The sequence below is a fragment of the Macaca thibetana genome, chromosome 1, assembly GCF_024542745.1.
Source record: "Macaca thibetana thibetana isolate TM-01 chromosome 1, ASM2454274v1, whole genome shotgun sequence".
NCBI classification, from domain to species: domain Eukaryota; kingdom Metazoa; phylum Chordata; class Mammalia; order Primates; family Cercopithecidae; genus Macaca; species Macaca thibetana.
In genome coordinates this window covers 134,346,321-134,370,167 of record NC_065578.1, presented here as the reverse complement: position 1 = coordinate 134,370,167, position 23,847 = coordinate 134,346,321, and the positions used below count along the sequence as shown (strand labels likewise).

Genomic DNA, 23,847 nt, shown 5'->3' with positions numbered 1-23,847 from the left:
GATACCAGTAAGTCAGATTGTTCATTTGCTTTAGTTAAAGGTCCTGGTAAATTAGTGTGTGCTCGAATATGAGTAATATAAAATGGGAAATTCCTTTTTCGTACAGTTTGTTGTAAAAAATTGAACAGCTGGTTTAACTGATCATCCATGCTATGTTTAATTAGAGCTGTCTCAACATCCCTTGTAGCCTGTACTACATATGCAGAATCTGATATAATATTAACAGGTTGATTAAAATCTTGTAACACTGTAATGACTGCAACCAACTTTGCCCTTTGAGCCGATTGATATTGAGTTTTGATTACTCGCTCTTTTGGCTCTATGTAAGCTGCTTTTCCATTGCTGGAACCATCAGTAAATACTGTCAGAGCATTCTCTAAAGGTTCATGTCTGGTAATTTTAGGTAAAATCCAAGTAGTCAATTTTAAAAACCGGAAGACTTTTGTTTTTGGGTAATGATTATCAATAATTCTCACAAAATCAGCAAGACCAATCTGCCATGCACCAGAATTGATAAAGGCTTGTCTAAGTTGTTCCTTGGTTAAAGGAACAACTATTTTGTCTGGGTCATTACTACACAATTTTATTATTCGTAATCTTGCCTGACCAATTAATGTAGCTATTTGATGCAAGTATAATGTAAAAGTCTTAATTGTACTGTGAGGAAGGAATGACCACTCCACAAGATCAGTATTTTGAACAATGATGCCTGTTGGAGAATGTACAGTAGCAAAAATCAAAAGTTGGAGTGGGGCTAAGGAATCTATTCTGCTTATTTGCGCTGACTGAATTTTTTCTTCAGCTAATTTAATTTCTTTTGTTGCCTCTGGGGTTAATATTCTTTTACTATTTAAGTCTGGATATCCTCTTAGGATAGAGAACAAATTTGACATGGCATAAGTAGGAATGCCTAGAGTTGGCCGAATCCAATTAATATTGCCTAACAATTTCTGAAAGTCATTTAATGTTTTTAATGTGTCTTTTCTTATTTTTATTTTTTGTGGCTTAATTTTTCTATTTTCTATCTACATCCCTAAATAATGAAAAGGAGTAGAGGTTTGAATCTTATCAGATGCTATTGTTAGTCCTGCATTGGCAACCTCTGCTTGCAGAAATGTGTAACAGTCAATTAATTTGTCTCTTGTTTCTGTAGCACATAAAATATCATCAATATAGTGAATGATATAACAATCTGAAAATTTGTCTCTAACTGGTTGAAGGACTTGGCCTACGAAAGTTTGACAAATAGTTGGACTATAAGCATTCCCTGAGGTAATACTTTCCACTGAAACCTGGTGGCTGGTTCTTTATTATTTATGGCTGGTATAGTAAAGGTAAATTTTTCACAATCTTGCTCTGCCAGAGGAATGGTAAAAAAGCAGTCCTTTAGATCATTTATAATTAAAGGCCAGTCTTTTGAAATCATGGCCGTAGAGGGCAATCCAGGTTGGAGAGGTCCCATGGGCTGAATTACAAATACAGGAGAATTCCAGGGCGAGAATGAAGGCTCAATGTGTCCCTTTTCTAATTGTTCCTTTGCTAACAAATGTAAAGCCTCCAGTTTTTGTTTTGGTAGTGGCCACTGATTTACCCATACCAGTTTTTCGTTTTCCAAGTTAATGGAACGGGTTTAGGAGGCTCTACAGTGGCCGCCCCTAAAAAGGATACCCTATTCCTTTTCTTTCTTGATTTTTTTCAGTCTCAATTGGGACTTTAATGCCATTTTCATTTTTCCTAATCCCTTTCCTGGTATATATCCTATCTTAGTCATGATTTTTTGACTCGTGGGGCTGTATAATGGAGCGGGCATAATGATTTCCGCACCCCATTGTTGTAACAAATCTCGACCCCATAGATTAACAGGAATTGAAGTAATCATTGGCTGAACAGTACTTTCTTGATTATCTGGCCCTAAACAATGTAAAATCATTGTACTTTGACACACTTCTGAAGCTGTGCCTATGCTGACAATTCTTGTAACAACTTTTTGTTTAGGCCAATTTTTTGGCCACTGATTTAAAGCAACGACAGAGACATCTGCTCCAGTGTCTACCAACCCTTCAAACTGTTTTCCTTGAATAATGGCCTTAAACACAGGTCTGTTCTCAGAGACCTGACTTGCCCCATATGCAGCCTTTCCTGCCAGATAAGTGCTTCCAAACCCTCCCGTTCTTTGTATCTCACTGTTTCCAACTTTAATATAAAGTAGGAGTAATAATTGAGCAACCCTGTCTCCTGGAATGGCACTCCAAGGAATTGAGGAACTAATAACCAATTGAATTTCGCCTTTATAGTATGAATCAACCACACCAGTATGAATTTGAACTACCTTTAGATTTAAACTTGATCTTCCTAAGATTAGTCCTACAGTCCCCTCAGGCAATGGGCCCTATACCCCTGTGGGGATTTTTCGTGGAGGCTCCCCTGGAAGCAGAGAGACTGCTTGTATAGTACATAAATCTACTGCTTGTGGCACGGGATAATTGCCGTATTGTGATAACTGGCTTATTCCCTGAAACACTTGTGACAGTGGGGGTTGTTGTTCCTGAAAACCCTGAGGAACAAAAGGCTGAATTGGGAATGCCTGTTTGTTGCGGGGCCTGAGGCTGGCCCCTCCTCTCATTTCCTGACAGTGGTTGCCCATTTTTATCAAATTTAGAACGACATTGATTACTCCAATGTTTTCCCTTTTTACATCTTGGACATAGGCCAGGTGGCTCTTTATCTGTTGTTGTAGTAGCTTGAGTAGTTGCATTTTGTTTATTTGAGACTAGGCAATTCTTTTTTAGATGACCAATTTGACCAAAATTATAACATTTTCCCCCGAATGTTCTAACTTGTCCTCCTAAAGCAATTCCTATGATTGCTTGAGTCATAAGCATAGCTTTATGCATAGCTCCTCCAATTCCAACACAGGCTTTAACATACTCTGAGATTACATCTGATCCTGCCGGAACCCTTCCTTTTAATGGCTTAATGGCTGATTGACAATCAGGATTGGCGTTTTCATATGCCATCAACTCCACTATGACATTATGGGCATTCTCATCGGTAATTGACTTTTGAGCAGCATCTTGAAGTCTTGCTACAAAATCAGGGTAGGGCTCTTTAGAGTCTTGTCTTATTGTATTGAAGGAGGGGCAGGTTGTTCCTGGGTCTTGGATTTTCTCCCAGGCCCTAAGGCAGATAGCCCTAATTTGCTCAATGGCCTCATTTGGCATTATTATTTGTTGGCTAGCAGTGCTCCAATTTTGACCTATTCCTAATAGTTGATCTGCATCTATGTTAATTGGAAGATTGGCAGTCCTATTTCTTCGGACCTGTTCTTGTGCCCCATCAATCCACCAAGTCTTAAATTGTAAAAATTGCGAGGGTAAGATTGATGATTTTGCCAGAATCTCCCAATCATAAGGAATGAGTCTATGTCCATGAGCAAAGGAATCTAATAATGTTCTCATGTAAGGAGAGTTGGGTCCATACTGTATTACTCCCTCTTTCATTTCTTTTAGCATTTTTATAGAAAAGGACTTATATCTGGCTTCAGCTACGGCAGACTCTCCATCATGGACCCCTTCTCCAGGTAGTCTTCATTCTAATATTACTGGGAATTGCCATGCCTCAATATTTCCTTGTTTTCTTGCCTCATCAATAATTTTATGTAATGCACTACACCCTGTGTACTAGGTGGTGCTGTAGGATTAAGTCTCATGGTGGGCAGCTGAGGATATGGCACCCTGCCCTGTGGCACTGGAAACATTCCTGGCTGTCCATACAGATTTTCTGGGGGCAACTGATACTGAAGTTTGGCTGGTGGCCAGTATTGATAGGCTACTGGCGGCTGGGTCTCATTTTCTACCGGATGATATTGTGGACACTGTATTTGGATTGGCATTGCTATGACAGAGACTCTATCTTTTTCTATTTGATCTTCTTTTGGAGTTTGTACTTGTTTAACCTGCATTTGAGGTTGTAAAGTTACAGGCATCTGAGCTGCTGTAAGAGGAGTTGGCCATCGTGGTTTAGACTCTGATGGCTCTGCTAATTCTGGACCTTTTTCTTCTAATTTTAACGTTTCAGGATATGTCACCTCCTGTAATTGATTATCGTCAACATTTTGCATTGACCGAGCCATTACCGGCTCTGCTACACATTTACAGTGTGAATTTTCTGTTCCTTTCCGGGATTCTACCCCTACCTCTTTTTCACAATCTACTGCACAGCTTTCAGGGATATCAGAAACTGAAACATTATCTTCTGTTTGTAACGGTTCTAAAGCTACTTTAATAATGACCCAATAATTCCATACTGTAAGTGGGATGATTTTACCTTCCCTACTTGCTTGTTTTAATTCTTTGCCAATTTTGTCTCAGTCTTTTAGATCTAAAGTTCCCTGTTCTAGAAACCATGGGCAAAACTGTTCTATTGTTTGAAATAGTGTAATTAGATATTTGGTAGAGACTTTAACTCCCCCTCTTTTTAAGAGAATTTTAATAAAGCTGTGATAAGAGGCATATTTACTTTTAGTTTCCCCCATTGTTACCCTAGGTTCTTCTGAGTGCATAAGCTTACTGCAAGACTGACTGTAGATGTACTCAGGAGTCTCTCATCGACTTGTCCTCAATGACCATGCTCAAGCATACCTTCACCTTAGAGAAAAGTACCCACGTTGGACACCAGATGAAGGGGTGGCCTTCCCCTCCACACCTGTGGGCGTTTCTCATTAGGTGGAACGACATACTTAAGAAAAGAAATGAGACACAGAGACAAAGTATAGAGAAAGAAAAAGTGGGCCCAGGGGACCGGCGCTCAGCATACGGAGGACCCACGCGGGCACCGGTCTCTGAATTCCCTTAGTATTTATTGATAATTATCTTTACCATCTTAGAAAAAAGGGAAGTGGAAGGATAATAGGATCATCATAGGGAGAAAGTCAGCAGTAAGGCATATGAATAAAGATCTGTGTGACATGAATAAGTTTAAGGAAAAGTGCTATGCCTTGATATGCATATGCAAACGTCTTCACAAACCTTTTTAGTGCATAAAGAGCAGCATTGCCTTAGCAAGTCCCACCTTTTGCCCTAAGGCGGTTTTCTCCATTCTCAGTAAACAGAACATACAATCGGGTTTTACACTGAGATGTTCCATTGCCCAGGGACAGGCAGGAGACAGATGCTTTTCTCTATCTCAACTGCCAACAATGGCCAAGAGGCCTTCTTTCCTCTTGTACTGGTCCTCCTCAGCACAGACCCTTCACGGGTGTCAGGCTAGGGGATGATCAGGTCTTTCCCATCACATGAGGCCATATTTCAGACTATCACATGGGGAGAAACCTTGGACAATACCTAGCTCTCCTAGGCAGAGGTCCCTGCGACCTTTGGCAGTGTACATGTCCCTGGGTACTTGAGAATTAAGATTAAGAGAAGACTTTTAATCAGCAAGCTGCCTTCAGGCACTTGTTTAACAAAACACATCCTACACAGCCCAAAATCCTTTAAACCTTGAGTCACCACAGCACATGTGTCTTGCAAGGACAAGGTTGGTGGTAGGGTCACAGATTAACAGCATCTCAAATACAGAACAAAATGGAGTCTGTTATGTCTACTTCTTTCTATATAGACACAGTAACAGGCTGATCTCTCTTTTCCCCACACTGGGGGCAGCAGGTGCCACATACGCCTGCCAACACCTCTGCTCCTGTAGGCAGGGGCTTCTTTACTGGGTGGAAGGACATTGCATCGCCAGCCACCAGGAAAACAGTCCTTATGCACCTGGAATCCCATTGTAACCAACTTCGTGTAAACTCCAGTCCTGAGGACACACCAGAGACCCAGGCCTCCTCACCTATGGGCATGCCTGGCTCCATGGCTCCTGCCAAAAGGGTGGGTGCACTCTGCAAATCAAGGGGCCCACTGCTCCGCACCGAGAGCATAACGAGATGGAACAAAGGATTGAACCTACAAAACCCACCTCCAAAGCAAACAATTAATCCAAGACAGAAGCTTGCTCCTCTTGCATGGACGGCCCGGCCACCCTGTTCTGGCCCAGCCCAAGCCACCTCCACCCTATCCAGGCCTGCTCAAAAGGGACCTGCCTACCAGAGCAGGGCACTCCCTCTGTAACGCTCTGTCACCCTCGCTCTCTAGCTCCCTCCCCCTCTCACTTCTGGGTTTGCCCCTGCACCTCACGCTACTTCTGTCGCCTTCCCTCTGTCTCTCTGACTCTCTCTCTTTCTCTGTCCCTCTCTCTTTCTCTGCTTCTCTGTCTGTCTCTTTCCCTCTCTCCCTCCCCTGTCTCTCTGAAAGCCTGTCTGTCTCCCTCCCTCGGTTTCAATCTCTCCATCCATCTCTTCCTTGCTCTACTTCAAGCCGTTTTTGTGTGTGTGCATGTGTGTGTGTCTCTGTGTGTGTGTCTGTGTGTGTGCCTCAGCCCCTCTCTCAGGGGATCAGTCTACCTGTTCTAGTGCCAGCCGGGGCAAAGCAGGGCCATCCCCCAACCCCCAACATGCCGCCCCTTCTTGCCCAACTGCCGGGTCTTTGTCAGAACAAGTGACTGTGGAGGGGACATTGTGAGAAAAAGACCATGCATGGCTGGGCCGGCTGTTCGACCTTGACCAGCCCTGACGGCTCCAGGTGGGTGGGGCAAGAGGGGATCTCTCAGGAGGTACTGAGTGGCCAGGAATCCAAAAGAATACTTCCACGATAGTGGGGAGGACTGGAAAGGGTCCCAGGATTGTGGGCCCTGGGCCCTGGGTCCTGACTCCTCGGAGCACACCCTGTTCTGAGCGGACCAAATGTGGTGGAAGCTTGGGAGCTCAGGAGCTGGGGGAAGGCTATGGACGAGCAGCTCAGGGGTCCCGATCCCAGCCTGGTGACCCTGGGCTGTTGGTGCTGGCTGGAAGTGGGTAGGCATGGCTGGGCCCGGCTCTTGGGGCAGCCAGGCGCCTCTGAGGCATCTACTGCCATACCAACGGGAAGGCACCCAATCTCATCTGATCTCGGAAGATAAGCTGTGTCGGGCTGTTATGCCCAGACCGTTTGTTCCCCAAAGAAGACCACTAGAGTCCAGAGTCAAAGCCAAGCGGCAAGGATCTTTACTACAAGTTCGAACTTGGTCACTCCATTCTACAGCATACAGGAGGGCCTCGAACAATGTGAGTGCTTGCTTTTTATAGCCCGATGTAAACAGGATATGTAAAGTTACAGGGAACAAGGTAGTTCTCTCGGTTATTGCATTACAATTGGTTAACATTATACATTTAGCATTCCTTATTGGAGATCTCCCAGGTGATGTTTTTCTGAAGTTTGAAAGAAATATGGAGGAATGTGTTTGTGCTGGGCTCAGGAAGTTGGGAGATATATGGGGGATGTGCCTCATTCCTTTCATTCCCCCCTTCTTTTCAGGTAACTCTAGAGCCAATCTTGGGTCTTATAAGTCTGACTCTGTTTCAGCGTTTACAGGTTGGTATTGGGCTCTGAGGACCATGAGCTGAACGGTGTTAAACCTTTCTCTGACAAACTGCAAAATTCTGTTAACAACACAAGGTCCTATGGTTAGCAGAAATAGTAGACTTAGCAGGGGTCCAAGGAAGGGGGCTAACAGAGAAAACATAGAGGAATTCCACCGTTGGTCTGCAGCTGAAGCAAACTGCCGTGTTTTTACTTCAGTGCTTAACTTGCGTAACTGTTGGACCCGGTCTTCTACAAGCCCTGATTCATTTATGTAGAAACAACAGTCCTCTTTCAGAAACATACATGTACCACCTTTTTTAGCAGTGAGTAGGTCTAGGGCCCTCTGGTTCTGCAAGGTTACCTGGGCTAGGGACGTGAGTTGCCGCTGAAGGGAGGCAAGGGACTCAGCTGATTCCTTCATAGCCACGGCAAATTGTTGGCACAAGTTGTTGCTTGCTATGAGGGTGTGACCTAGGGCTTTACCCCGCCATCTCGGCCGCAATGAGGGATGCGGTGAGGGAGATTCCTTCAATGAGGGGGAGAAATATGGCTCGTGCAGGTCTCGGTCTAGGGACTGGGTGAATAGCAGTACTAGTCCAGTTACCGGTGTACCCTAGGAACTCGCCAGCAGTTATTAGAGTCAACCGGGGAACTAATGGGACAGGAAGACACAGTAGGTTGGTAACAGAGGGACTAGATAGGTCCTTAGATAATGTCCCATTACACTAGAAGAATATGCCTGGCGGAGCCCTTAGGGTGATATTAGGGGGCACTGCAGTGATGCTGCAGAGGCTGGAATTGGTTCCTGAGAAACAGTAGGGAAACTTTTCCTGACTGGGGTTTAGGTGCTGGTTTGGTGTTTTCCCCAGCGGCCACTAGGGCGGCTAATGTTAGGGCTAGACTACCTAACTGCATGTTTGCAGTGAGCTATATTGCAGGCGCAGGGAGAGTTTTAAGGGGTTGTTCTTAGCTCTGTCCACAGTCCACGTGGCCGGTGCTTCAGCCGCTGCTGTGATTGGTCCTAGAAGGTCGGAGGTTGGGTCCACTGGCTTGACGTGGGTGTAGTGGATCCACGACGTGATGCCTTTTACCTTCAGGGTGGTGGGTGTGGTCAGGAGTACCTGGAGTGGTCCCTTTCACCTGGGTTCTAGGGTCTCTTGTCGGTGTCGCTTAACCAGGACCTAGTCTCCTGGCTGGGAGATGGGGTGTCGGTGGGGGACTGGTCTCATATAGTTCCTTCAGCTTGGGCCAGATTTCTTGATGAATTTTCTGCAAGGCTTGTAGGGAAAATAAGAGTTCAGAGACATTTTCTGTTTCAGATTTGAGCAGATCATCTTTTAGACTGGGAACCAGGGGTGGGGGTCTGCCATACATGATTTTGTAAGGGGTAAGGCCCAGTCTGTAAGGGGTATTACGGGCCCGGAACAGAGCGTAGGGGAGAAGGACCACCCAATTAGCACCAGTCTCCATAGTCAATTTAGTTAAGGTCTCTTTTAAGGTCCGATTCATCCTTTCTACCTGTCCTGAACTCTGGGGCCTGTAAGCGCAATGTAATTTCCAATTTGCCCCAAGGATGGAAGCCAAATCCTGACTTACCTTAGCGACGAAGGCTGGCCCATTATCTGACCCTATCTGGACGGGGAAGCCATACCTGGGGAGGATATCTTCCAGAATTTTCTTTGCTATAACCTGAGCAGTTTCTCTTTTGGTTGGAAATGCTTCAGTCCACCCTGAAAAAGTATCTACAAAGACAAGTAAGTACCGATACCCATACTTTCCTGGCTTTATTTCAGTAAAATCTACTTCCCAGTAGATACTGGGCCTGGTTCCTCTAAGCCTTGTTCCCACTGCAGCCTGGGACTGGGGGTAGGCGTTGTTAAGCTGGCAGACTTTGCAACTTGCCACGATGCTGCTGGCCATCTCGGCTGTATGTCTGAATTTGAGCTTAGAGTGTCTGATCAGGTCTATCATCCGCCGAGCACCCAGGTGGGTGGCTCGGTGGATGTGTTCTAACACTTGTTGTCCTAATTTTTCTGGTAGGATGGTTTGGTCATTAGTATCAGTCCACCACCTATTCTGGGTCTGTTTCAGGGGAAGCTTGTCAATCCACTGGAGATCTTGTTCTGAATAATCAGGAAATGTGGCAAGTCCCGGGGGCCCGGGTCAGGGAGCTGGAGCGCAAGGAGTTGGCTGGGAGCCTTTGCCACATTTCTTGCAGTTTGGCCTGCCAGAAAGTTGCCTTGAGCAGTTGGAGTGGTTGATTTCTGATGCCCTGGGCAATGCACAATGGCTAACTTTTCTGGCTTCCATAGCGCTGTTAACAGGGCTAGGATCTCTTGCTTGTTTTTTTTTTTTTTTTATCTCTTTTCCTTTAGCTGTTAGTAACCCTTGCTCCCTGTAGATGGCCCCGTGTATGTGCGCCGTAGCAAAAGCATATCGGCTGTCTGTATATACTGTCAGCTTCTTCCCTGCCCCTAAGGTAAGAGCTTGGGTGAGCGCTATCAGTTCGGCCTTCTGGGCCGATGTCCCCAGGGGCAGGGGTCCCACCCAGATTACCTCAGTCTCTGAAGTTACTGCCGCTCCAGTGTACCTCTGGCCTTGATGCATGAAGCTGCTCCCATCAGTGAACCAGACGAGGTTAGCATCAGGGAGTGGGCGGTCCTGCAGGTCCTCTCCAACTCCGTGCACCTGAGCTAGTATCTCGGTGCAATCATGGAGCGGCATGTCCAGGTCCGGGTTGGGCAGCAGCGAGGCAGGGTTTAAGGTCGTTGGGGGCAGGAAGGTTATCCTGATAGGATTTAGTAGTAGTCCTTGGTAGTGGGTGAGCCGGGCATTACTTATCCATCGATTAGGTGGCTGTTTGAGTACACCTTCGATGGCATGTGGGGTAACGACCCCCAATTCTTGACCCATGACAAGTTTATCAGCATCTTGTACCATCAGAGCTGTGGCCACAATCATTCGGAGACAAGGGGGCCACCTGGCAGCCACTGGGTCTAACTTCTTTGACAGGTAGGCAACTGGCCTCCACCAGGGGCCTAAATTCTGAGTTATTACTGCCTTGGCGACACCTTTGCTCTGGTCCATGTATAAGTGGAAGGGCTTGGTGACATCAGGTAGTCCTAGTGCAGGCGCAGAGAGTAGGGTGGTTTTGATCTGTTGGAAAGCCGACTCGGCTTCGTCTGTCCAATTAAATGGCTGCTGCCCCCGTGTTGCCTGATACAAGGGTTTAGCCAGTTCTGCAAACCCAGGTATCCATAGTCTATAAAATCCCGCTGACCCCAGGAATTCCCTCACTTGTCGGGTGGATTGTGGCCTGGGAATCTGCAGAACAGTCTGCTTCCAGGCATCTGTTAACCAGCGCTGCCCTCTTTTTGGCAGGTACCCCAGATATGTTACTTCTGTCTTACAGATTTGAGCTTTCTTTGCCGAGGCTCGGTAGCCTAGATTTCCCAGAGCTTGTAAGAGACTCTTGGTCCCTTGAATACAAGCTTCTTGGGTCTCAGCAGCAATCAGGAGGTCATCAACATTTTGTAGTAAAGTTACCTCAGGGTGTTTACGTCGGTACTCACCCAGGTCTTCATGGAGGGCCTCATCGAACAGGGTAGGAGAGTTTTTGAATCCCTGCGGCAGCCTGGTCCATGTCAGTTGGCCACTTATGCCCCTTCCAGGGTCATTTCACTCGAAGGCGAAGAGCTTTTGGCTCTGAGGGGCTAAAGGCAAACTGAAGAAAGCATCTTTCAAATCTAAAACAGTGTACCATTGATGTTTAGGGTTTGGGGTACTCAGGAGGGTATACGGGTTTGGCACAGTTGGGTGTATGTCCACAATCCTCTAAGTCTTCTAATTTCTAGAGTTTCCCTTTAATGTCTGGGGCTGCCTGATTTCCGAAAGACATTACAACAGCTGCCTGACTTCCTGGAGCCTCTGGGTCTATGGGGGTGTACTGTCTAAAAGCTTCCATTAACCTTTCTAAGTAGGTAGCTGGGCTCTCTGTCTTTCCCTGCAGAACAGAGTATACTTTAGCCAAATTAGTGGGCTTGCGAGCAGCTGCCCAGAGACCCGCCATTAGAGTCTGGCGATAAAGGCGTAGCCGTCCCCTACCTTCTGTCGTGTTGTAGTCCCACGCCGGCCTGTATTCTTTCTCGCTTTTCCATTGTGTAGAAGATTTGGAGGAGCTGCTAACAATCATCCCAAATGGGCTGGTGGGTGAACATGACACTATCCAGTAAAGCCATTAAATCTTTGGGGTTGTCTGAAAACCGAGCACTTTGGGTCTTCCAGTTATACAGATCACTGGTAGAGAATGGCCAGTACTGGAGCCTGGGGATTCCTGTGTCATCTGGGGGTCCTATTTCCCGAAGGGGTAGAGCCACTGTGGAGTCAGGTGGCTGGGGGGGGGCTAGCCCGCGAAGTGTGCCCTCGCGTCCACCCTGCTGGCCCTTCAAAGTTACTTTTACTTTTAGCGGGTCCTTGTGTGCCGGCCGCCTCCCATCCGCCTGCTTTTTCCCCAGGCTCAGCGTGGGGGGCTGGGGCCTGGGGCCCGGAGGGGTACGGAGGGGGTTCTGTGAACAGTGGGTCCCCGCTGTCAGGTAGAACAGGATGGGATTTCCCCGCAAAGGTAGAACAGGATGGGGAGGGGCAGTTAGTTGCTTGGATTTTAGTGGTCGAGCAACCAGTGCCTTACAGGGTTCAGAGGCTAATTGGAAAGGGGACAGCCAAGGAGGCGGGTTCTCAACAAGATCCTGCCATATGAGGATATATGGGATTTGATCTAAGTGGCCCGCACGCCCAGGTAGGAAAATCTTGGACTTTACCCTAGTGATGACAGCAAGTTGGAAGGTCCCTTCGGGTGGCCACCCCACATCAAAGGCAGGCCATTCAGAGTGACACAGAGTAATTAGCTTTCCTTTCCTGATTTCTATACCAAGATCATGGCCCCTTGCTCTAACTTCTTTGAAATTACTTGTAAGGAGAGATAGAGGAGTGCTCTGGGTATTACCCATCCTGTAATAATTTGTAGTTTCTTCCTGTAAAGGAATGTGGGTTAGAATCCCTGTAAAGGAAATCTGATCTGACTTATTAATGATATCTAGTTGCAGGCGCACTTTGGCAGCCCTGCTCAGAGTTAGCTGCCTGGATTGCGATTGGGCTCAGGCAGCCCAGATCAGAGATAGCCGCTGCCCGCCAAACCGGGGCAGTTCAGATTGCAAGTGCGCACCAGAAGTCCGGGTCAGAGTTAGCTGCCTGGATCGCGATCGCGCTCGTGCTCGGGCAGCCCAGATCAGAGATAGCTGCTGCCCGCCAAACCGGGGCAGTTCAGATCGCAAGTGCGCACCAGAAGCCTGGGTCAGAGTTAGCCGCTCGGATCGCGATCGCACTCCAGCAGCTCGGATCGCAAGCGCGCACCAGAAGCCCGGGTCAGAGTTAGCCACTCGGATCGCGATCATGCTCCGGCAGCTCGGATCGCAAGCGTGCACCAGAAGCCCGGGTCAGAGTTAGCCGCTCAGATCGCAATCGCGCTCCGGCAGCTCGGATTGCAAGCACGCATCGGAAGCCCGGGTCAGAGTTAGCCGCTCAGATCGCGATCGTGCTCCTTCAGCTCAGATCGCAATCTAGATCAGACGAGAGCAAGGGGACGTCTCCCACCAGTCTCCACTGGCCGTCCTACAGCGCGTCCACCAGGACTGCGCCAGCTCGTTTCAGACCTTGTGAGTCACAGATTCAGATTCAGAACAGACACAGACAGACAAACGGAGATGAGCCGGCTCACCTATCAGTAGATTGATCTTAGTAGATCCGTTGACCAGGGGTCTGGTGGGCTTGGGGAATCCCGGACGAGCCCCCAGATGTTATGCCCAGACCATTTGTTCCCCAAAGAAGACCACCAGAGTCCAGAGTCAAAGCCAAGCGACAAGGATCTTTACTACAAGTTCGAACTTGGTCACTCCATTCTACAGCATACAGGAGGGCCTCGAACAATGCGAGTGCTTGCTTTTTATAGCCCGATGTAAACAGGATATGTAAAGTTACAGGGAACAAGGTAGTTCTCTCGGTTACTGCATTACAATTGGTTAACATTATACATTTAGCATTCCTTATTGGAGATCTCCCAGGTGATGTTTTTCTGAAGTTTGAAAGAAATATGGAGGAATGTGTTTGTTCTGGGCTCAGGAAGTTGGGAGATATATGGGGGATGTGCCTCATTCCTTTCAGGGCCTGGTTAGTACTTGGGTGGGAGACCATCTGGGAATACCGGGTGCTGTAGGCATTTTTGCTTTCTTTCTTGCCTTTCTTTCTTTTGTACCTTCCTTTCTTCCCTTCTCTCTCTCTCACCTTAATTTCTATCTTTTTACTTTCTTTTTTCTTTCTTTCATTCTTTTCTTTCTCTCTTTCATTCTCTTTCTTTTCTTTCCTTCTTTCGTTCTTTCCTTCTTTATTTTCTCTTTTTCTTTCTTTCTTCCTTTCTTTCTCTCCCTTCCTTCCTTCCTTCCTTCCTTCCTTCCTTCCTTCCTTCCTTCCTTCCTTCCTTCCTTCCTTCCTCTCTCTCTCTCTTTCTCTCTCTCTTTTCTTTTCTTTCTTTCACCAGGCTGGAGAGCAGTGGTGCAATCTCGGCTCACTGTAAGCTCCACCTCCCAGGTTCATGCCATTCTCTTGCCTCAGAGACCAGGTTTCACCGTGTAAACCAGGCAGGTCTGGATCTCCTGACCTCGTGATCCACCCGCCTCAGCCTCCCAAAGTGCTGGGATTACAGGCTTTTATGGCTTCCCCCTTCCCTCCCTTCCACCTACTGTCACCATGCTTCCCAACCTCCCATGACTCTGCTCCCCCTTTATCGCACCCCTACACCCCTGATGCACCTGGGGAACTCCTTCTGGGGTTGCGCCACAAAAGAACTCCTTCTGGGGTTGTGCCACAAAAGAACCACCGGGTATCAGCATTCGACCGCTTCCGCATCACCACCGTACCGCCAGGAGCCAGGCTGCAGCCTGGGAGGCATGGGGCCAGGCCCCAAAGGCACAGGCCTGAGTGTTGGCATTGTGAGAAAAAGTCCATTTGCTGCTGGGCTGCCTGTTCGCCCTTGGCCAGTCCTGACATCTCTGGCTGGGTGGGGCAAGAGGGGGCCACGCAGGATTTCTTGAGCCTCCAGGGAATCCAAAAGAATAACTCTGCAACAGGGCAGAAGACCGGACGAGGACCCAGGATCGTGGGCTCTGGACCCTGATGCCTCGGAGCACTCCCTGTTCTGAGCGTGCCGGACGTGGTGGAACCTTGGGAGTTCGGGAGCCTGGGGAATCTGTGGGCGAGTGGCTCTGTGGTCCCGATACAAGTCTGGAGGCCCCGGGCTGGCGGTGCTGGCTGGAAACCTGTAGGTATGGCTGGGCTGGGCTCTTGTGGCAGCTAGGTGCCTCTGCTGACATCTGTGGCCACACCACCCTGAGCTCGCGAGATCTCATCTGATCTCGGAACCTGAGCAGGATCGGGCGTGGTTAATAGTTGGATGGGAGACTGCCTGGGAATATTGGGCGCTGTAGGCTTTTTTGCTTCCTTTTCTACATTCCTTTCTCTCCTTCTCTCTCTCTCTTCTTTCCTTCTTTTCTCTCTTTATTTCTTCCGTTTTTTCTTTCTCTTCTTTTTTAGTTCTTTCTTATCTTTCTCTCTTTCTTATCTTTCTCTGTTTCTTATCTTTCTCTCTTTCTTTCCTTCTTTCTTTCTTTTCTTTTTTGTTCCTTCTTTCTCTCTTTCTTTCTTTCTTTCTTTCTTTCTTTCTTTCTCTCTTTCACTCTTTCTTTTTGTCTTTCTTTCTCTCTTTCTTTCTCTCTCTTTCTTTCCCTCCCTCCCTCTTTCTTTCTTTCTTTCTTTCTTTCTTTCTTTCTTTCTTTCTTTCTTTCTTTCTTTCTTTCTTTCTTTCTTTCTTTCTTTCTTTCTTTCTTTCTTTCTTTTTCTTTCTTTCTTTCTTTCTTTCTTTCTTTCTTTCTTTCTTTCTTTCTTTCTTTCTTTTTCTTTCTTTCTTTCTTTCTTTCTTTCTTTCTTTCTTTCTTTCTTTCTTTCTTTCTTTCTTTCTCTCTCTCTCTCTTTCCTTCCTTCTTTCTTTTTCTCCCAGACGGAGTGTCACTCTATCACCCAGGGTGGAGTGCAGTGGTGGGATCTCGGCTCACTGCAAGCTCCCTCTCACACGTTCACACCATTCTCCTGCCTCAGCCTCTCGAGCAGCGGGGACTACAGGCGCCTGCCCCCACGCCAGGCTCATGTTTTGTAGTTTTAGTAGAGAGGGGGCTTCACCATGTTAGCCAGACTGGTCTGGATCTCCTGACCTCGTGAGCCACTCACCTCTGAATCCCAACGTGCTGTGGTTACAGGTGTGATCCACCGCACCCACCCTGCTGTAGTCTTTTGTGGCTTCCCCCCTCTCTCCCTTCCCCCTACTCTTGCCATCCTTTCCAAACTCCCCGGACTCTGCCCCCACTTTATCGCCCACCTACAAACCCGCTGCAGCTGGGGACGTACTCTTGGGGGTCCGCCCCAAAAGCACAATCAGGCAGCAGCATACCACCACTTCCGCCTTGCTGCTGCCATGCCTGGAGCTCTGGTCCATCCCGGGAGGTCAAGGGGCCAGTCCACAAAGGCGCAGGCACAGGTTCCCTGCCGTTGGAGCTGCCTTCCCGCTCCCAGAATTCCAAGGCGATTCAATGCACTCATCGGACGCTGCCTCAACCTTCCAAACTGGGGGAAGTGGGAAGCAGCAGCAGCAGGTGCCACACACACCAGTCAAGACCTCTGCTCCAGAACACAGGGGCCGCTTTATCCAGGGGAAGGATATTGCTTTGCCAGCCACCAGGCAAACAGTCCCTGTGCACCCGGATTCCATTGCCACCAACTTCGTGTAAACTCCAGTCCCAAGGACATGCCAGAGACCCAGGCCTCGGGTACCGTGGGCTCACCCATTTCCATGGCTCCTGCCAAGTGGATGGAGGAACTCTGCAAATCTAGGGTCCCAATGCACCGTACCAGGAGCAAAGGGAGGTTCCAACAATGGAAGGAGCCTACAAAAACCACCTACAAAACAAGCAATTAACCCAAGACAAAACCTGTCTCAGAGCTCCATTACTCCTCTTGCATGGATGGCCTGGTCACCTTGTTCTGGCCCAGCCCATGCCCCCTCCACCCTAACCAAGTCTGCTCAAAAGGGACCTGCTTACCGGAGCAGGGCACACCCTCTCCAAGGCTCTATTGCTCTCGCTCTGTAACTCCCTTACCCTCTCTCTTCTGGGTTTGCCCCTGCAACTCATGCTCCTTCTGTTGCCTTCTCTCTGTCTCTCTGTCTCTCTCTCTTTCTCTGTCCCTCTCTCTTTCTCTCCCTCTCTGTCTGTCTCTTTCCCTCTCCCCATGCCCTGTCTCCCTCGACTGCTGTCTCTTTCCCTCCCTCGGTTTCAATCTCTCCATCCATGTCTTCCTTGCTCTCCTTCAAGCCGTTTGCATGTGCGTGCATGTGTGTGTGTGTGTCTTTGTGTGTTTGCACACTTGTGTGGGTTCCCACATGCGATCGCCTAGGTGTTTCTGTGTGTGGGTCTGTGGATTTTCTTCTGGTGGTGGTGGGGTGTGACTGGGTTTCTCTCAGTAACTCTCGCCGGTGATCAGGCTGCCGGCTCTAGTGCCAGCCTGGGGAAAAGCAGGGCCATCTGCCAACCCCCAACTCCTGTCGTCCTCTTGCCCACTGGCCGGGTCTTGGTCTGGACAAGGGACCGTGGTGTGGGCGTTGTGAGAAAAAGGCCGCGTGCAGCTGGGCAGGCTGTTCACCCTTGGCCAGCCCTGATGGCTCTGTGTGGGTGGAGCAAGAGGGGGCCTTGCAGGAGCTCCTGAGTGCCCTGGGATCCAAAAGAACATCTCCACGACAGGGCTGAAGTCGGGACGGTGTCCCAGGATCCTGGGCCCTGGGCTCTGATGCCTGGGGGCACTCCCTGCTCTGAGTAGGCCCGATGTGGTGGAACCTTGGAATCTCGGGAGCCCGGGGAAGGCCAGGGGCAAGCGGCTCAGAGGTCCCGATTCGAGCCTGGGGCCCCCGGGCTGGTGGTGCTGGCTGGAAGCCGGTAGTCATGGCTGTGACGAGCTGTTAGGGAAGCCAGGCACCTCTGCTAGCATCTATGGCCATACCACCCTGAATGCGTCTGATCTCAGAAGCTAAGCAGAGTCGGGCATGGTTAGTACTTGGATGGGAGATGGCCTGGGAATACTGGGTGCTGTAGGCTTTTTTCCTTCCTTCCTTCCTTCCTTCCTTCCTTCCTTCCTTCCTTCCTTCCTTCCTTCCTTCCTTCCTTTCTTTCTTTCTTTTCTTTCTTCTTTCTTCTTTCTTTCCCTCTTTCTTTTTTTCTTTCTTTCTCTCTCTCTTTTTTCTTTTCTTTTTTCTCTTTCTTTCTTTCTTTCTTTCTTTCTTTCTTTCTTTCTTTCTTTCTTTCTTTCTTTCTTTCTTTCTTTCTTTCTTTCTTTCTTTCTTTCTTTCTTTCTTTCTCTTTTCTTTCTTTTCTTTCTTTTCTTCTGCCTTTTTCTTCCAAACACAGTCTCACTCTGTCACCCAGGCTTTAGTGTAGTGGCACATCTCAGCTCACTGCAAGCTCTGCCTCCCGGGTTCACGCCATTCTCCTGCCTCAGCCTCCCAAGCAGCTGGGACTACCCGCGCCCACCACCATGTCAGCTTAGGTTTTGTAGTTTTAGTAGAGACGAGGTGTCACCACGTAAGCCAGGCTGGTCTGGATCTCCTGACCTCGTGATCCACACACCTCAGCCTCCCGAAGTGCTGGGATTGCATTCGTGATTCACTGCACCCAGCCTGCAGTAGGCTTTTGTGGCTTTCCCCCTCCCTCCCTTCCCCCTACTGTCGCCATGCTTCTGGACCTCCCGACTGCTCCCGCTTTATTGCCTGCCTTCACACCCGCCGCAGCCAGGACCTACTCCTAGGGGTCCGTCACGAAAGCACCACTGGGCAGCAGCATCCCACCACTTCTGCCTCGCCGATGATCTGCCAGGAGCCCAGCTCCAGCCCGGGAGAGCAGGGGGCCAGACCCCAAAGGCGCAGGCACTGGTTCCCTGCTCTTCGCGATGCCTTCCCACTCCTGGAAGGCTTAGGCGATTCAATCCTCTCATCTTTCGCCACCCTCCAATCAGGGAGAAGGGGTGGGCAGGGGCAGCGGGTACCACACATGCTAGCCAAGACCTCCGCTCCAGAAAGCAGGAGCTGCTTTATTTAGGGGAAGGACATTACATCGCCAGCCACTACGAAAACAGTCCCTGTGCACCAGGATTCCCATTGCCACTAAGTTTGTGTAAACTCCAGTCCCAAGGACACGCCAGAGACCCAGGCCTTGGGCCCAGTGGGCACGCCCGGTGCCACAGCTACTGCCAGTTGGGCGGGGGCACTCTGCAAATCAAGGTGATCACTGTACCGCACCAAGAGCATAGGCTGGTGCCAACAAAGCAAGGAGCCTATGAAATCCACTTCCACAGCAAGCAATTAATCCAGGACAAAACCCGTCTCAGTGCTCCTTTGCTCCTCTCCCATGGACGGCCTGGCCACCCTGTTCTGGCCCAGTCCAAGGCCCCTCGAACACATCCCGGTCTGCTCAAAAGGACCCTGCCTACTGGAGCAGGGTGCTCCCTTTCCAAGGCTCTATCGATCTCTCTCTCTAGCTTGCTGCACCTCTCTTCTGGGTTTGCCCCTGCATGTCACGATACTTCTATCGCCTTCCCTCTGTCTCTCTGTCTCTCTCTCTTTCTCTGTCCCTCTCTCTATCTCTGCCTCGCTGTCTGTCTCTATCCCTCTCCACCTTCCCTGTCTCGCTCCGTCACTGTATTTCTCCCTGCCTCGGCTTCAATCTCTCCATCCATCTCTTCCTTGATCTCCTTCAAGCCGTTTGTGTGTGTGTGCACGTGTGTGTGTGCGTGTGTGTGTATGCATGTGTCTGTGTGTGTGCTCGCTCGCGTGTCTGTTCCCACGCACGAGTGCCCGGGTGTGTCTGTGTGTTGGGCTGTGGATTTGCTCCTCGTGTTGGTGGGGTGTGTCTGGGTCTCTCTCAGCCCCTCTTGCTGGAGATCAGGCTGCTGGCTCTAATGCCAGCCCAGGGCAAAGCAGGGCCATTCCCCAACCCTCAATGTCCTCTTCTCTACCCAGCCTGTCTTGGTCATTACAAGCGACCGTGGTGGGCACATTGTGAGAAAAAGGCCACGCGAGGCTGGGCCGGCTGTTCAACCTTGGCCAGCCATGACGGCTCTGGCTGGGTGGGGCAAGAGGGGGCCTAACAGAAGCTCCTGAGTGGGCAGGGATCCAAAAGAATAACTCCAAGACAGGGAGCAGGATATGGGCAGTGGGCCCTGATGCCTTGGAGCACTCCCTGTTCCGAGTGGGCCCGACACGGTGGAAGCTTGGGAGCTCGGGAGCTGGGGGAAGGTCACAGGTGAGTGGCTTGGGGGTCCCGATACGAGACCGGCAGCCCTGGGCTGGTGGTGCTGGCTGGAAGCCAGTGGGCATGGCTGGGCCAGCCTCTTGGGGCAACCAGGTCCTTCTGCTGGCATCTATGGCCATACCACCTTGAATGCACCTGATCTCATCTGATCTCGGAAGCTAAGCAGGGTCGGGCCTGGTTAGTGCTTGGATGGGAGACCGCCTGGGAATACCAGGTGCTGTAGGCTTTTTTGCTTTCTTTCTTGTCTTTCTTTCCTTTCTACCTTCCTTTCTTTCCTTCTCTCTCTCTCTTCTTTCTTTTTCTTTCTTTTCTTTCTTTCCTTCTTTCTTTATTGCATTCTTTCTTATTTCTTTCCTTCTTTCTTTCTTTTCTTTCTTTCTCTCTCTTTCTTTCATTTTTTCCTTCCTTCTTTCTTTTGTTCCTCTCTTTCTTCTTTCTTTCCTTTCTTTCTCTCTTTCTTTTCTTTCTCTCTTTCATGATTTCTTTTTTCTTCATTCTTCATTCCCTTCTTTCTTTTTTCTTTCTTTCCTTTCTTTCTCTCCCTTTCTTTCATTTTTTCTTTCTTTCTCTCCCTTCCTTCCTTTCTTTCTTTCTCTCCCTTCCTTCCTTTCTTTCTTTCTTTCTCTCCCTTCCTTTCTTTCTTTCTTTCTTTCTTTCTTTCTTTCTTTCTTTCTTTCTTTCTTCCTTTCTTTCTTTCTTTCTCTTCTTTCTCTTCTTTCTCTTCTTTCTCTTCTTTCTTCCTTCCTTCCTTCCTTCCTTTCTTCCTTTCTTTCTTTCTTTCTTTCTTTCTTTTTCTTTCTTTCTTTCTTTCTTTCTTTCTTTCTTTCTTTCTTTCTTTCTCTCTCTTCTTTCTCTCCTTCCTTCCTTCCTTCCTTCCTTCCTTCCTTTCTTCTTTCCTTTCTTTCTTTCTTTCTTTCTTTCTTTCTTTCTTTCTTTCTTTCTTTCTTTCTTTTTCTTTCTTTCTTTCTCTTCTCTCTCTCTCTCTCTCTCTTCTCTCTCTCTCTTTTTTTTCTTTCTTTCTTTCTTTCTTTCTTTCTTTCTTTCTTTCTTTCTTTTTCTTTCTTTCTTTCTTTCTTTCTTTTCTTTCTTTCTTTCTTTCTTTCTTTCGTTTTCTTCCAAATGGAGTCTCACTCTGTCACCCAGGCTGGAGTGCAGTGGTGGATCTCGGCCCACTGCAAGCTCCGCCTCCCAGGTTCAAGCCATGCTCCTGCCTCAGCCTCCCGAGAAGTGTGGACTACAGGCACCCGCCACCACACTGGGCTCTTGTTTTGTAGTTTTAGTAGGGACGGGGCTTCACCCTGTTAGCCAAACTGGACTGCATCTGCTTACCTCGTGATCCACCCTCCTCGGAATCCCAATGTGCTGTGATTATAGACGTGATCCACCGTGCATGGCCTCCTGTAGTCTTTTGTGGCTTCCCCTCCCTCCCTTCCCCCTACTGTTGCCATACTTCCCAACATCCCAGACTCTGCTCCCCATTTATGGCCCCCCTATACTCCTGCTGCCCCAGGGGTCTCCTTCTAGGGAGGCGCCACCAAAGCACCACCAGACAGCAGCATCCCAGCCCTTGTGCCTCGCTGATGCCCCGCCAGGAGACCGACTCCAGCCCGTGAGGGCAGGGGGCAGGACACCAAAGGCATAGGCACGGGTTCCCTGCTGTCCGTGGTGCCTTCCCACTCCCAGAATGCCCAGGCGATGCAATCCACTCATCGGACAAAACTGCAACCTTCTAAACCGGAGGAAGGGGCAGGCAGGGGCAGCGAGTGCCTCACAGGTCAGCTACGACATCCGCTCCAGAACGCAGGGGTTGCTTTAGCCGGTGGAGGGACATTGCTTCGCCAGCCAACAGAGGAACTGTCCCTGTGCACCCAGATTCCCATTGCCAAATCTTCATGTAAACTCCAGTCCCCAGGACACGCCAGAGACCCAGGCTTCGGGCTTCGTCAGCACACCCAGTGCCACAGCTACCGCCAAACGGGTGGGCATACTCAGCAAATCAAGGGACCCACTGCACTGCACCAAGAGCACAGGGAGGTGCCAACAAAGGAAAGAGCCTAAGAGATCCACCTCCAAAACAAGCAATTAATCCAAGACAACATCTGTATCAGTGCTGCGTTGCTCCTGTCTCATGGACGGCCTGGCCACCCTGTTCTGGCCCAGCCCAAGCCCCCTCCACCCTATCCTAGTCTGCTCAAAAGGGCCCTGCCTACCGGAGCAGGGTGCTCTCTCTCCAAGCCTCTATCGCTCTCGCTCTCTAGCTCCCTCTACCTCTCTCTTCTGGGTTTGCCCCTGCACCTCATGCTACTTCTGTCACCTTGCCTCTGTCTCTCTGTCTCTCTCTCTTTCTCTGTCCCTTTCTCTTTCTCTGAATCTCGGTCTCTCTCTTTCCTTCTCCCCCTCCCCTGTCTTCTGTCTCTCTTGCTTGCTGACTCTCTCCCTCCCTCGGTTTCAATCTCTATATCCATCTCTTCCTTGCTCTACTTCAAGCAGTTTGTGTGTGTGCGCGTGTGTGTGTGTCTGTGTGTGTGTATGCACTCGTGTGTGGGTTTCCACGTGTGAGAGCCCTGTTGTGTCTGTGTGTGGGGCTGTGGATTTGCTCCTGGTGGTGGCGGCATGTGTCTGGGTTTCTCTTAGCCCCTCTCACTGGAGATCAGGCTGCTGGATCTAGTGCTAGCCCGGGGCAAAACAGGGCCATCCCCCAACCCCCTACCCCACACACCCTCTTGACCACCGGCTGGGTCTTGATCAGGATAAACGACCGTGGTGTTGGCATTGTGAGAAAAAGTCCATGCGCTGCTCAGTTGCCTGTTCGCCCTTGGCCAGTCGTGATGGCTCTGGCTGGGTGTGGCAAGAGGGGGCCTCTCAGGAGCTCCTGAGCCTCCAGGGCTCCAAAAGAATACCTCAGTGACAGGGTGGAGGACCAGACAGTGTCCGAGGATCGTGAGCCTTGGGCCCTGATGCCTCAGAGCACTCCCTGTTCCAAGCGGGCCTGATGTGGTGGAACCTCAGGAGCTCTGGAGATGGGGGAAGGTGGAGGGCAAGTGGCTCGGGGGTTCATATACGAGCCTGGCGTCCCCGGGCTGGCAGTGCCAGCTGGACGACAGTGGGCATGGTTGGGCCGGGCTCTTGGGGCAGCCAGGCACCTCTACTGGTATCTATGGGCATACTGCCCTGAACCTGCCCGATCTCATCTGATGTTGGAAGCTAAGCAGTGTGGGGCCTGGTTAGTACTTGGGTGGGAGACCTCCTGGGAATACTGGGTGCTGAAGAGTTTTTTGTTTTCTTTCTTGTCTTTCTTTCTTTTCTACCTGCCTTTCTTTCCTTCTCTCTCTTTCTCTCTTGCTTTCTTTTCTTTCTTTCTTTCTTTCTCTCTTTCTTTCCTTCTTTCTTTCTTACTTCTTTCCTTCCTTCTTTCTTTCTTACTTCTTTCCTTCCTTCTTCCTTTCTTTTCTTTCTTTCTTTCTCTCTCTCTTTCTGTCTTTCCTTCTTTTTTCTTTTCTTTCTCTCTTTCTTTCTTTCATTCTTTTTTGTTTTATATTCTTTCTGTCTCTCTTTCTTTCTTTGTTTCTGTCCTTTCTTTTCTTTCTTTCTCTCTTTCTTTTCTTTATTTCTCTCTTGCTTTCTTTCCTTCTTTTCTTATTTCTGTTTTCTTTCTTTTTCTCTTTCTTTCTTTCCTCTTTTCTTTCATTCTCTATTTCTTTCTTTCTTCTTTCTTAATTCTCCTTCCTATCTCTCTCTCTCTTTTTTCTTTTCTTTTCTTTTCTTTTTTCTTTCTTTCTTTCTTTCTTTCTTTCTTTCTTTCTTTCTTTCTTTCTTTCTTTCTTTCTTTCTTTCTTTCTTTCTTTCTTTCTTTCTTTCTTTCCTTCCTTCCTTTTCTTCCAGATGGAGTCTCATTCAGTCTCCCAGGGTGGAGTGCAGTGGTGCAATCTCGCCTCCCAGGTTCA

At 48.9% G+C, this 23,847-nt stretch overlaps 1 non-coding gene and 1 pseudogene across 1 annotated transcript; both read left to right on the top strand.

Moving 5' to 3' along the window:
• The first annotated feature begins 20,010 nt into the window (after window positions 1–20,010).
• LOC126944107 (5S ribosomal RNA) lies at window positions 20,011–20,129 on the top strand. The gene has a single exon (XR_007721954.1). It is a non-coding gene; the product is annotated as a 5S ribosomal RNA (ribosomal RNA).
• A 2,927-nt stretch (window positions 20,130–23,056) lies between these two features.
• LOC126943960 (uncharacterized) lies at window positions 23,057–23,175 on the top strand (annotated as a pseudogene).
• Window positions 23,176–23,847: the final 672 nt, after the last annotated feature.